The sequence below is a fragment of the Hylobates moloch genome, unplaced genomic scaffold (genome assembly GCF_009828535.3).
Source record: "Hylobates moloch isolate HMO894 unplaced genomic scaffold, HMol_V3 SCAFFOLD_16, whole genome shotgun sequence".
Classification (NCBI taxonomy): Eukaryota; Metazoa; Chordata; class Mammalia; order Primates; family Hylobatidae; genus Hylobates; species Hylobates moloch.
In genome coordinates this window covers 32,989,523-33,001,926 of record NW_026652291.1, presented here as the reverse complement: position 1 = coordinate 33,001,926, position 12,404 = coordinate 32,989,523, and the positions used below count along the sequence as shown (strand labels likewise).

Below are 12,404 nucleotides of genomic sequence, written 5' to 3'. Positions count from 1 at the left end.
AATTAGAAGAATGGATAACTAGAATAACCAATGGAGAGAAGGGCTTAAAGGAGATGGAGGAGCTGAAAGCCAAGTTTCGAGAACTACGTGAAGATTGCAGAAGCCTCAGTAGCAGATGCGATCAACTGGAAGAAAGGGTATCGCAGATGGAAGATGAAATGAATGAAATGAAGCGAGAAGGGAAGTCTAGAGAAAAAAGAATAAAAAGAAATGAACAAAGCCTCCAAGAAATTTGGGACTACGTGAAACGACCAAACCTACGTCTGATTGGTGTACCTGAAAATGACGGGGAGAATGGAACCAAGTTGGAAAACACTCTGCAAGATATTATCCAGGAGAACTTCCCCAATCTAGCAAGGCAGGCCAACATTCAGATTCAGGAAATACAGAGAACGCCACAAAGATACTCCTCGAGAAGAGCAACTCCAAGACACATAATTGTCAGATTCACCAAAGTTGAAATGAAGGAAAAAATGTTAAGGGCAGCCAGAGAGAAAGGTCGGGTTACCCACAAAGGGAAGCCCATCAGACTAACAGCTGATCTCTCAGCAGAAACTCTACAAGCCAGAAGAGAGTGGGGGCCGACATTCAACATTCTTAAAGAAAAGAATTTTCAACCCAGAATTTCCTATCCAGCCAAACTAAGCTTCATAAGTGAAGGAGAAATAAAATACTTTACAGACAAGCAAACGCTGAGTGATTTTGTCACCACCAGGCCTGCCCTAAAAGAGCTCCTGATGGAAGCACTAAACATGGAAAGGAACAACCGGTACCAGCCACTGCAAAAACACGCCAAATTGTAAAGACCATCGAGGCTAGGAAGAAACTGCATCAACTAATGAGCAAAATAACCAACTAACATCATAATGACAGGATCAGATTCACACATAACAATATTAACGTTAAATGTAAATGGGCTAAATGCTCCAATTAAAAGACACAGACTGGCAAACTGGATAAGGAGTCAGGACCCATCAGTGTGCTGTATTCAGGAAACCCATCTCATGTGCAGAGACACACATAGACTCAAAATAAAGGGATGGAAGAAGATCTATCAAGCAAATGGAAAACAAAAAAAGGCAGGGGTTGCAATCCTAGTCTCTGACAAAATAGACTTTAAACCAACAAAGATCAAAAGAGACAAAGAAGGCCATTACATAATGGTAAAGGGATCAATTCAACAAGAAGAGCTAACTATCCTAAATATATATGCACCCAACACAGGAGCACCCAGATTCATAAAGCAAGTCCTGAGTGACCTACAAAGGGACTTAAACTCCCACACAATAATAATGGGAGATTTTAACACCCCACTGTCAACATTAGACAGATCAACGAGACAGAAAGTTAACAAGGATATCCAGGAATTGAACTCAGCTCTACACAAAGTGGACCTAATAGACATCTACAGAACTCTCCACCCCAAATCAACAGAATATACATTTTTTTCAGCACCACACCACACCTATTCCAAAATTGACCACATAGTTGGAAGTAAAGCTCTCCTCAGCAAATGTAAAAGAACAGAAATTATAACAAACTGTCTCTCAGACCACAGTGCAATCAAACTAGAACTCAGGATTAAGAAACTCACTCAAAACCGCTCAACTACATGGAAACTGAACAACCTGCTCCTGAATGACTATTGGGTACATAATGAAATGAAGGCAGAAATAAAGATGTTCTTTGAAACCAACGAGAACAAAGACACAACCTACCAGAATCTCTGGGACACATTCAAAGCAGTGTGTAGAGGGAAATTTATAGCACTAAATGCCCACAAGAGAAAACAGGAAAGATCCAAAATTGACACCCTAACATCACAATTAAAAGAACTAGAAAAGCAAGAGCAAACACATCCAAAAGCTAGCAGAAGGCTAGAAATAACTAAAATCAGAGCAGAACTGAAGGAAATAGAGACACAAAAAACCCTTCAAAAAATTAATGAATCCAGGAGCTGGTTTTTTGAGAAGATCAACAAAATTGATAGACCGCTAGCAAGACTAATAAAGAAGAAAAGAGAGAAGAATCAAATAGATGCAATAAAAAACGAAAAAGGGGATATCACCACCGATCCCACAGAAATACAATCTACCATCAGAGAATACTACAAACACCTCTATGCAAATAAACTAGAAAATCTAGAAGAAATGGATAAATTCCTCGACAAATACACCCTCCCAAGACTAAATCAGGAAGAAGTCGAATCTTTGAATAGACCAATAACAGGTTCTGAAATTGTGGCAATAATCAATAGCTTACCAAGAAAAAAGAGTCCAGGACCTGATGGATTCACAGCTGAATTCTACCAGAGGTACAAGGAGGAACTGGTACCATTCCTTCTGAAACTATTCCAATCAATAGAAAAAGAGGGAATCCTCCCTAACACATTTGATGAAGCCAGCATCATCCTGATACCAAAGCCTGGCAGAGACACAACCAAAAAAGAGAATTTTAGACCAATATCCTTGATGAACATTGATGCAAAAATCCTCAATAAAATACTGGCAAACCGAATCCAGCAGCACATCAAAAAGCTTATACACCATGATCAAGTGGGCTTCATCCCTGGGATGCAAGGCTGGTTCAACATACGCAAATCAATAAATGTAATCCAGCATATAAACAGAACCAAAGACAAAAACCACATGATTATCTCAATAGATGCAGAAAAGGCTTTTGACAAAATTCAACAACCCTTCATGCTAAAAACTCTCAATAAATTAGGTATTGATGGGACGTATCTCAAAATAATAAGAGCTATATACGACAAACCCACAGCCAATATCATACTGAATGGGCAAAAACTGGAAGCATTCCCTCTGAAAACTGGCACAAGACAGGGATGCCCTCTCTCACCGCTCCTATTCAACATAGTGCTGGAAGTTCTGGCCAGAGCAATCAGGCAGGAGAAGGAAATAAAGGGTATTCAATTAGGAAAAGAGGAAGTCAAACTGTCCCTGTTTGCAGATGACATGATTGTATATCTAGAAAATCCCATTGTCTCAGCCCAAAATCTCCTTAAGCTGATTAGCAACTTCAGCAAAGTCTCAGGATACAAAATCAATGTACAAAAATCACAAGCATTCTTGTACACCAATCACAGACAAACAGAGAGCCAAATCATGAGTGAACTCCCATTCACAATTGCTTCAAAGAGAATAAAATACCTAGGAATCCAACTTACAAGAGATGTGAAGGACCTCTTCAAGGAGAACTACAAACCACTGCTCAATGAAATCAAAGAGGATACAAACAAATGGAAGAACATTCCATGCTCATGGGTTGGAAGAATCAATATCGTGAAAATGGCCATACTGCCCAAAGTAATTTATAGATTCAATGCCATCCCCATCAAGCTACCAATGACTTTCTTCACAGAATTGGAAAAAACTACTTTAAAGTTCATATGGAACCAAAAAAGAGCCCGCATTGCCAAGTCAATCCTAAGCCAAAAGAACAAAGCTGGAGGCATCACGCTACCTGACTTCAAACTATACTACAAGGCTACAGTAACCAAAACAGCATGGTACTGGTACCACAACAGAGATATAGATCAATGGAACAGAACAGAGCCCTCAGAAATGATGCCGCATATCTACAACTATTTGATCTTTGACAAACCTGACAAAAACAAGAAATGGGGAAATGATTCCCTATTTAATAAATGGTGCTGGGAAAACTGGCTAGCCATATGTAGAAAGCTGCAACTGGATCCCTTCCTTACACCTTATACAAAAATTAATTCAAGATGGATTAAAGACTTAAATGTTAGACCTAAAACCATTAAAATCCTGCAAGAAAACCTAGGCAATACCATTCAGGCCATAGGCGTGGGCAAGGACTTCATGTCTAAAACACCAAAAGCAATGGCAACAAAAGCCAAAATTGACAAATGGGATCTCATTAAACTAAAGAGCTTCTGCACAGCAAAAGAAACTACCATCAGAGTGAACAGGCAACCTACAGAATGGGAGAAAATTTTTGCAACCTACTCATCTGACAAAGGGCTAATATCCAGAATCTACAATGAACTCAAACAAATTTACAAGAAAAAAACAAACAACCCCATCAAAAAGTGGGCAAAGGACATGAACAGACACTTCTCAAAAGAAGACATTTATGCAGCCAGAAAACACATGAAGAAATGCTCATCATCACTGGCCATCAGAGAAATGCAAATCAAAACCACAGTGAGATACCATCTTACACCAGTTAGAATGGCCATCATTAAAAAATCAGGAAACAACAGGTGCTGGAGAGGATGTGGAGAAATAGGAACACTTTTACACTGTTGGTGGGACTGTAAACTAGTTCAACCATTGTGGAAGTCAGTGTGGCGATTCCTCAGGGATCTAGAACTAGAAATACCATTTGACCCAGCCATCCCATTACTGGGTATATACCCAAAGGACTATAAATCATGCTGCTATAAAGACACATGCACACGTATGTTTATTGCGGCACTATTCACAATAGCAAAGACTTGGAACCAACCCAAATGTCCAACAACGATAGACTGGATTAAGAAAATGTGGCACATATACACCATGGAATACTATGCAGCCATAAAAAATGATGAGTTCGTGTCCTTCGTGGGGACATGGATGAAACTGGAAAACATCATTCTCAGTAAACTATCGCAAGGACAAAAAACCAAACACCGCATGTTCTCACTCATAGGTGGGAATTGAACAATGAGAACTCATGGACACAGGAAGGGGAACATCACATTCCGGGTACTGTTGTGGGGTGGGGGATGGGGGGGGCGGGGACACACACACACAAAAAAAAGTTGTGCAGTTATTTGTATATCAATTGTACCTCAATAAAGAGCTGTTAAAAAAAAAAAAAAGTTCTACCCTCATGGAATTTATATTCTAGTAGAGGAGGAAATAAGTAAGGAAAACTTGCAGAATTGTAGGTAGTGATAAATGCCAAGGAGAAAAATAAAATACACAAAAGGATGGGAAGTGTTGGAGTGTTGCAACTTTGGAATAAGTGCTCAAGAAAGAGCTCCTTGAGATGACATTTGAGTAAAGACGGAAAGGAGATGAGGGATTGAATCATATGGATATTGAGGGAAAGAGCATTCCAGACAGCCAGAGCTCAGTGCCCAAGGCAGGAGAGTTCCTGGAACATCGAGGATCTGTGAGGAGGAGCCAGGGCAGCTATAGTAGAGTCAAGAAAATAAGGAGAGTGGGGATGAAGCCACGTGAGAATGGTGAGCTTGATCACTTAGCCTCTTATCACTGCAGGATTTTGCACATGGCCTGACATGCTCTGACTTAACTTTCAATGAGATCACTCTATTATATTCAGAATTCCCTGGGGGATTGAGGGTTTAGATGCCAGATAGGAGGCTATTATTAAAATGGTGGCTCAGACTAGGTGATACGGTTTCACTCTGTGTCCCTACTGAAATCGCATCTCAAATTATAATCCCCACATTGCAAGGGAGGGACCTGGTGGTAGGTGATTAGATCATGAGGGAGGTTCCCCCATGCTGTTCTCATAATAGTGAGTGAGTTCTCACAAAATCTGATGGTTTAAAAGTGTGGCACTTCCCCTTGCTCTCTCTCTCTCCTGCCACCATGTAAGACATGCCTTGTTTCCCCTTTACCTTCTGCCAGGATTGTAAGTTTCCTGAGGCCTCCCCAGCCATGTAATTGACTGTGGGTCAATTAAGCTTCTTTCCTTTATAAATTATCCAGTCTCAGATCATTCTTTATAACAGTGTGAAAATGGACTAATACACTAAGCTATCAGCACTGGAGATGTGTTAGGTAGTCAGATTCGGATTCAAGTCTGAAGGTAGATGATATGGTTTTGCTGAGTCCCCACCCAAATCTGATCTTGAACTGTATAATAGTTCCCATAATTCCCACATATCATGGAAGGGACCCGGTGGCAGGTAATTGAATCATGGGGGCAGTTACCTCTATGCTGTTCTCATGATAGTGAGTGAGTTCTAACGAGATCTGATGATTTCATAAGGGGCTTTCCCCCTTCTTTGCTCTGCACTTCTCCTTGCTGTTTCCATGTGAAGACAATGTATTTGCTTCACTTTCTGCCATGATTGTAAGTTTCCTCAGCCATGCTGAACTGTGAGTCAATTAAATATCTGTCCTTTATAAATTACCCAATCTTGGGTATGTCTTTATTAGCAGCATGAGAATGGACTAATACAGTAAATTGTTACTAGGTAGTGGGGCACTGCTTAAAGATACTTGAAAATGTGGAAGCAGCCAGGTGCAGTGGCTCATGCCTGTAATCCCAGCACTTTGGGAGGCCATGGCAGGTGGATCATTTGAGGTCAGGAGTTCAAGACCAGCCTGGCCAACATGGTGAAACCCCGTCTCTACTAAAAGTACAAAAATTAGCTCAGTGGTAGTGGCATGCACCTGTAATCCCAGCTACTTGGGAGGCTGAGGCAGGAGAATGACTTGAGCCCAGGCAGCAGAGATTGTGGTGAGCTGAGATCACACCACTGCATTCCAGTCTATGAGACCCTGTCTCAGAAAAAAAAAAAATAGAAAATGTGGAAGTGACTTTGGAACATGGGTGACAGGCAGAGGTAGGAACAATTTGAAGGGCTCAGAAGAAGATAAGAATATATGGGAAAGTTTGGAACTTCCTAGAGACTTGTTGAATGACTTTGACCAAAATACTGATAGTCGTATGGACAATAAAGTCCAGGCTGAGGTAGTCTCAGATGGAGATGAGAAACTTGTTAGGAACTGGAGCAAATAACCCTTGTTATGCTGTAGCAAAGTCTGGTGGTATTTTGGCCCTGCCCTAGAGATTTGTGAAACTTTGAACTTGAGAGAGATGATTTAGGATATCTGGCAGAAAAACATTTGTAAGTGCAAAGTGTTCAAGAGATGACATTTGACCTCTCTGGACACGAGAGCATAAAAGTTTGGATAATTTGCAGCCTGACAAACCAGTAGAAAAGAAAAACCCATTTTCTGGGGACAAATTCAAGCTGGCTGCAGAAATTTGCATAAGTAAGGAGGAACCAAATGTTAATTGCCAAGACAGTGGGGAAAATGTTTCCAGGGCATGTCACAGACCTTCAAGGCAGCCCCTCCCACCACAGGCCCAGAGGCCTAAGAGGAAAAAATGTTTTTTTCTTTCCTGTTAGGTCCAGGGCCTCACTGCTGTGTGCAGCCTAAGGACTTAGTGCCCTGTGTGCCAGCTGCTCCAGCTATAGTTAAAAGGGGCCAAGGTACAGCTTGGGCCATGGCTTCAGAGGGTGCAAGCCTCCAGCCTTGGCAGCTTCCACGTGGTGTTTGTCTTGTGGGTGTGCAGAAGACAAGAATTGAGGTTTAGGAACCTCCACCTAGATTTCAGAGGATGTATAGAAACATCTGGATGTCCAGGCAGAGGTGTGCTGCAGGGTCAGAGCCCTCATGGGAGCCTCTGCTAGGGCAGTGCAGACGGGAAATGTGGGGTTGGAGCCCCCACACAGAGTCCCCACTGGGGCACTGCCTAGAGGAGCTGTAAGAAGAGGGCCACTGTCCTCCAGATCCCAGAATGGTAGGTCCACCCACAGCTTGCACTGTGCAACTGGAAAAGCTGCAGACACTCAACATCAGCTGTGAAATCAGCCAGGAGGGAGGCTGTACCCTGCAAAGCTACAGGGTCAGAGCTGCCCAACTTAGTGGGAGCCCACCTCTTGCATGAGCATAATGTGGATATGAGACATAAAGTAAAAGGAGATTATTTCATAATGTTAAGGTTTAATTAGTGACCTGTTGGATTTCAGACTTGCATGGGGCCTGTAGCCCCTTTGTTTTGGCCAATTTCTCCCGTTTAGAACAGGTATATTTACCCAATGCCTGTACCCACATTGCATTTAGAAAGTAACAAGCTTGCTTTTGATTTTACAGGCTCATAGACAGAAGGGACTTGCTTTGTCTCAGGTGAGATTTTGGACTCGGACTTTTGGGTTAGTGCCAGAATGAGTTAAGATTTTAGGAGACTGTTGGGAAGGCATGATTGTGTTTTGAAATGTGAAGACATGAGATTTGGGAGGGGCTGGGGTAGAATGATATGGTTTGGACATGTACCCACCCAAATCTCATCTTGAATTGTAATTCCCATAGTCCCCACATGTCTTGAGAGGGACGCAGTGAGAGGTAATTGAATCATGGGTTGGTTACCTCCATGCTTTTCTCATGATAGTGAGTGAGTTCTCATGAGATCTGATAGTTTTATAAGGGGCTTTTCCCCCACCTCACTCTTCATATCTCCTTGCTGCTGCCATGTGAAGAAGGACGTGTTTGCTTTCCTTTCTGCCATGATTGTAAGTTTCCTGAGGCCTTCCCAGCCATGCCGAACTGTCTGTCAATTAAACCTCTTTTCTTTATTTCCCAGTCTTGTGTATGTCTTTATTAGCAGCATGAAAATAGACTAATAGAGTAGAACAGACAGTATTAGGGCATAGATCAGATATAGAATGTGAGAGGAAAAAAGGAATTAGCCATGATCCACACCTTTTGGCTTCGGCAACTGGAAAAATGGAGTTTCTGTTAATTTCAACAGGGAATACTATGATGGGGGCACCAGGGGTTGGGGTGGGGGGCAGTTGTTAGCTGAAGGATAAGAAATCAAAAGACACATTTTAGACAGGTCAAGTTTTAGCGATCTGTTAGACATTCAGTTGGAGATGACAAGTAGGTGTTTCAGTATGTGGATTTAGATTTTAAATGTGTGTCTGAGCTGGGTTCATAAGCCATCAGCATGTAGACAGTATTTAGAGTTATGGGAATAATGAGGTCACCAAGGGAGTGAGAGTAGATAGAACACACAGTCCAATTCCTAAAACACAAGGTACTCCAATCTATAGATGTGAGGGAGAGAAGAAGAAAACAGCAAAAGAAATTGAGAACAAGTGGCTGGAGACAAGGAGGAAAAATCAAGAGGATATAATTTCTTGGATGCCAACTTTTCTAGAAAGTGTTTTAAGGGAGAGTGGAGTGACCTACCATAGCTGTGCTGAGAAGCTAAGGGCTGAGAATTGATCATTGCATTTAGCAATACTGAATTCATTGCTGACCTTGGTAAGTGCACATTCTGTGAAACATTGGGAGCAAAAGTCCTTATTGGGTGTGTTCCAATCTGAGATGAGGAGAGTGATTCGAGGTGCTAAGACAGTTAATCTTGGGTGGAGTTTCCCTTGTAAAATGAAGAAATGCAGGCATATCTAGAGGGGTGCATTAGGTCAGAACAGGTAGATTTTTAATTTAATAAAAAGATAATATGTTTGTATTATAGAAATGACTCAGTAGAGGAGGGGAGATGATGCAGGAGAATGGGAAAACTTCAAGGAGTGATATCAATGAATAGATAAGAGAGGACTGAATCTAACATGCATATTGGTGAGTAGTTTCAGCTAGAAACACATGCAGTTTATTCGTAGAAAGAAGAAAGGAGGCAGCCAGGCATGGTGGCTCACGCCTGTAATCCCAGCACTTTGGGAGGCCGAAGCGGGCGGATCACAAGGTCAGGAGATTGAGACCATCCTGACTAACATGGTGAAACCCCATCTCTACTAAAAATACAAAAAAATTAGCCAGGCGTAGTGGCAGGTGCCTGTAGTCCCAGCCACTTGGGAGACTGAGGTGGGAGAATGGCATGAACCCGGGAGATGGAGCTTGCAGTGAGCTGAGATTGCACCACTGCACTCCAGCCTGGGCGACAGAGTGAGACTCCGTCTCAAACAAACAAATAAAACAAAACAAAAAAAGAAGAAGAAAGGAGGCATAATAGATGCACAGAGGTACAAATAAGTAGGCAGGTGTGATGGGAGGTGGTGGAAGCTTATAGAATTTCTCATTGTCTCTATGTTCCTTGTAATCTGGAAAGCAAAAGTGGTAGAGATTTTGCAAGTTTGAAGAGAGATCATAAGTTATAAATTAGTCAACTAGGAGAGTAGAGATTGACTGGATTAGGGAAATAGAACTTTGATTGTGACTGATATAGTTTGGCTCTGTGTCACCACTCTGATTTCATCTCAAATTGTAATCCCCATAATCCGCACATGTCGAGGGAGACACCTGGTAAGAGGTGATTGAATCATGGGGGTGGTTTCCTCCTCCTGTTCTCATGATAGTGAGCAAGCTCTTATGAGATCTGGTGGTTTTTATAAGTGTTTGACAGTTCCTTCTTCACACACTATCTTGCCTTCTGCCGTGTAAGACATGCCTGCTTCCCTTTTTGCCATGATTGTAAGTTTCCTGAGGTCTCCCTAGCCATGCAGAACTGTGATTCAATCAAACCTCTTTGTTTTTTAATTAATTACCCAGTCTTGGGCAGATATTTATAGCAGTGTGAGAATGTACTAATACAGTGACCTTCTTAGGATGATTAATATTTTTGAATTTAAAGACAGATAATTTTTTCCCCATCACATTTAGCTTTGTGGATTTGGGCATGCCTCAGGTAGAAAGTGGACTTAATTGATGTTATAGCAAGTTTGAGGGTATAATAGATCAAGATAGAGGCAGAGTAACTAAAATGATTGGCCATTACATTTAATTGAGTAAGGATGAAAACAAGAACATGAGATGGATGAGGAAACATGAAGAGTAGTAATTACAACAAATTGTAAGTCGAGTGGCAAAGGAAATTTGGAGTCTTCAGAGGCAAGAGTAAGAGAGCTGAAAATATGGGAGATGGTGATTAGATAGTGGCACGTTTGAAATTGAGATTCTGGAAAGATTGTGATTATTGGCAGGGACAATAATATAAGGTATAACCATAGGAACAAGGGATTGAAATGGGAGAGAGGGTAAGATTTTTGGAGGCGAGGACGTTAAGGAACTGAGAGGCCTTGACACTGGAAGACTGAGCTGTGTGAATATTGAAATCACTACTTGGGGAGTATTAGAGAAGGTGATTGTGAGTTAAAATATTTATGGAATGAGAAGCAAAGGACCAGGGATCAGCGGATGACTTTCACAGTAAGAGGTACAGGTGGTTTAATCAGATGGTATGGGAGTCAAAGCTGAGTGTGTTTTAGAGAAGAGGGAGGGGATGAAGGTAGTCTGAAAGTAGCCATTAGAAGCATGACAGTCACTTACCTACCTGTAAATCCCATGGTATATAAAGTGTGGGAGGGAAAATAGCCACCACCTAAGAGGGCTGCAGGGAAGCAGGGCCATTGGGGAAGAACAAGAAGATGAAAGGAATATTAACTGGTTTTACTTATGATTCATCGTGAGTCCAAGAGGGCAAGTGAAAGGGTTTCAGGGGGAGATGGTGAGTTTATGACATGAGTAATAAATGCCTGCTATTGCTATGTGCCAGGCTCTAAAGTAGTCACAGACGATATAAAGATGAATAAAGACTTGACCCCTGCTCTTAAAAAGCTATTAATCTAGTGAGAGAAACAGACACAGGTAGATCAATGATTATATGAGCTATGTGCCATAATAGAAGAATGGACAAAATGCCGTTTGAGTCCAGGAGAGAGCATCATGAATTTTTATTGGGTATGTCTAGAATATTTCTCTGAGAAGGTATATCAGTTATCTACTGCTGCATAACAAACCACCACAAACTATAATTGCTTACAACTACAGTGATTTATTGTTTCTTATGATTATGATTCCATGAACTGGCAATCTGGGCAGTTCTGCTGGTCTCGGCCATGAGGCCATAGTCATCTGATGGCTCAATTGAGGCTAGAGGGTCTACAGTGGCTTCATTTATTTGTTTGGCCTTGGTGCTTACTCTTAACTGGGGTCTCAGTTCTTCTCCATGTCACCTTGTATCCACCAATAGGTTAGATTAGGCTTCTTCACAGCCTCTTGGTCTTAGGGTTCCAATCAGGAGAGGATAAAAACTACAAGACCTCTCAGGGTCTAGGCTCCAGAATTCATACAATGTCAAGTCTGCCACATCTTGTTCTTCAAGGCAAATCACAAGGCAGAGTCTGGATTGAAGAGGATGGAGAAACCAACTCCACCTCCTGGTGTAGGAGTGGCAACATCATGTTGACATTGGGAGACATGATTCATTGGAGGGCATTACCATAACAATCTACCACAGACAGTAATTTAGAACTGGGCCTTAAACATAAGTAGAAATCCAGGAAAAGTCATTCCACGTAGAGAAAATAGAATGTTCATAGGCTCAAATACATGAAAAACATGCCAGGTTTCAGTAAGGATAAGCTTGTTTGTGTGGTTGGAGTTTATTATGTGTGTATGTGTTTGTGAAGAGGAGCATGTTGGCAGAACAGCCACAGGAATGAAAAGGATACAAGAATTACACCTAATAACAGATTATAAAGGAACACTGACTTGTAGACTTAGTCTCAAAGGTGGGTTACTTTCATCTCAAAGGTAACCCATCTACCCTGTTCAGATGGACTGCCATCAGAGGTTTTAAAT

The 12,404-nt window shown here is 41.6% G+C and overlaps 1 protein-coding gene across 9 annotated transcripts in view; it reads left to right on the top strand.

Annotated features, from left to right (window-relative positions):
* RGS6 (regulator of G protein signaling 6) overlaps positions 1-12,404 on the top strand; it is a 642,060-nt gene that overhangs the window by 432,244 nt on the left and 197,412 nt on the right. The gene's annotated exons all lie outside the window — the stretch shown is intronic.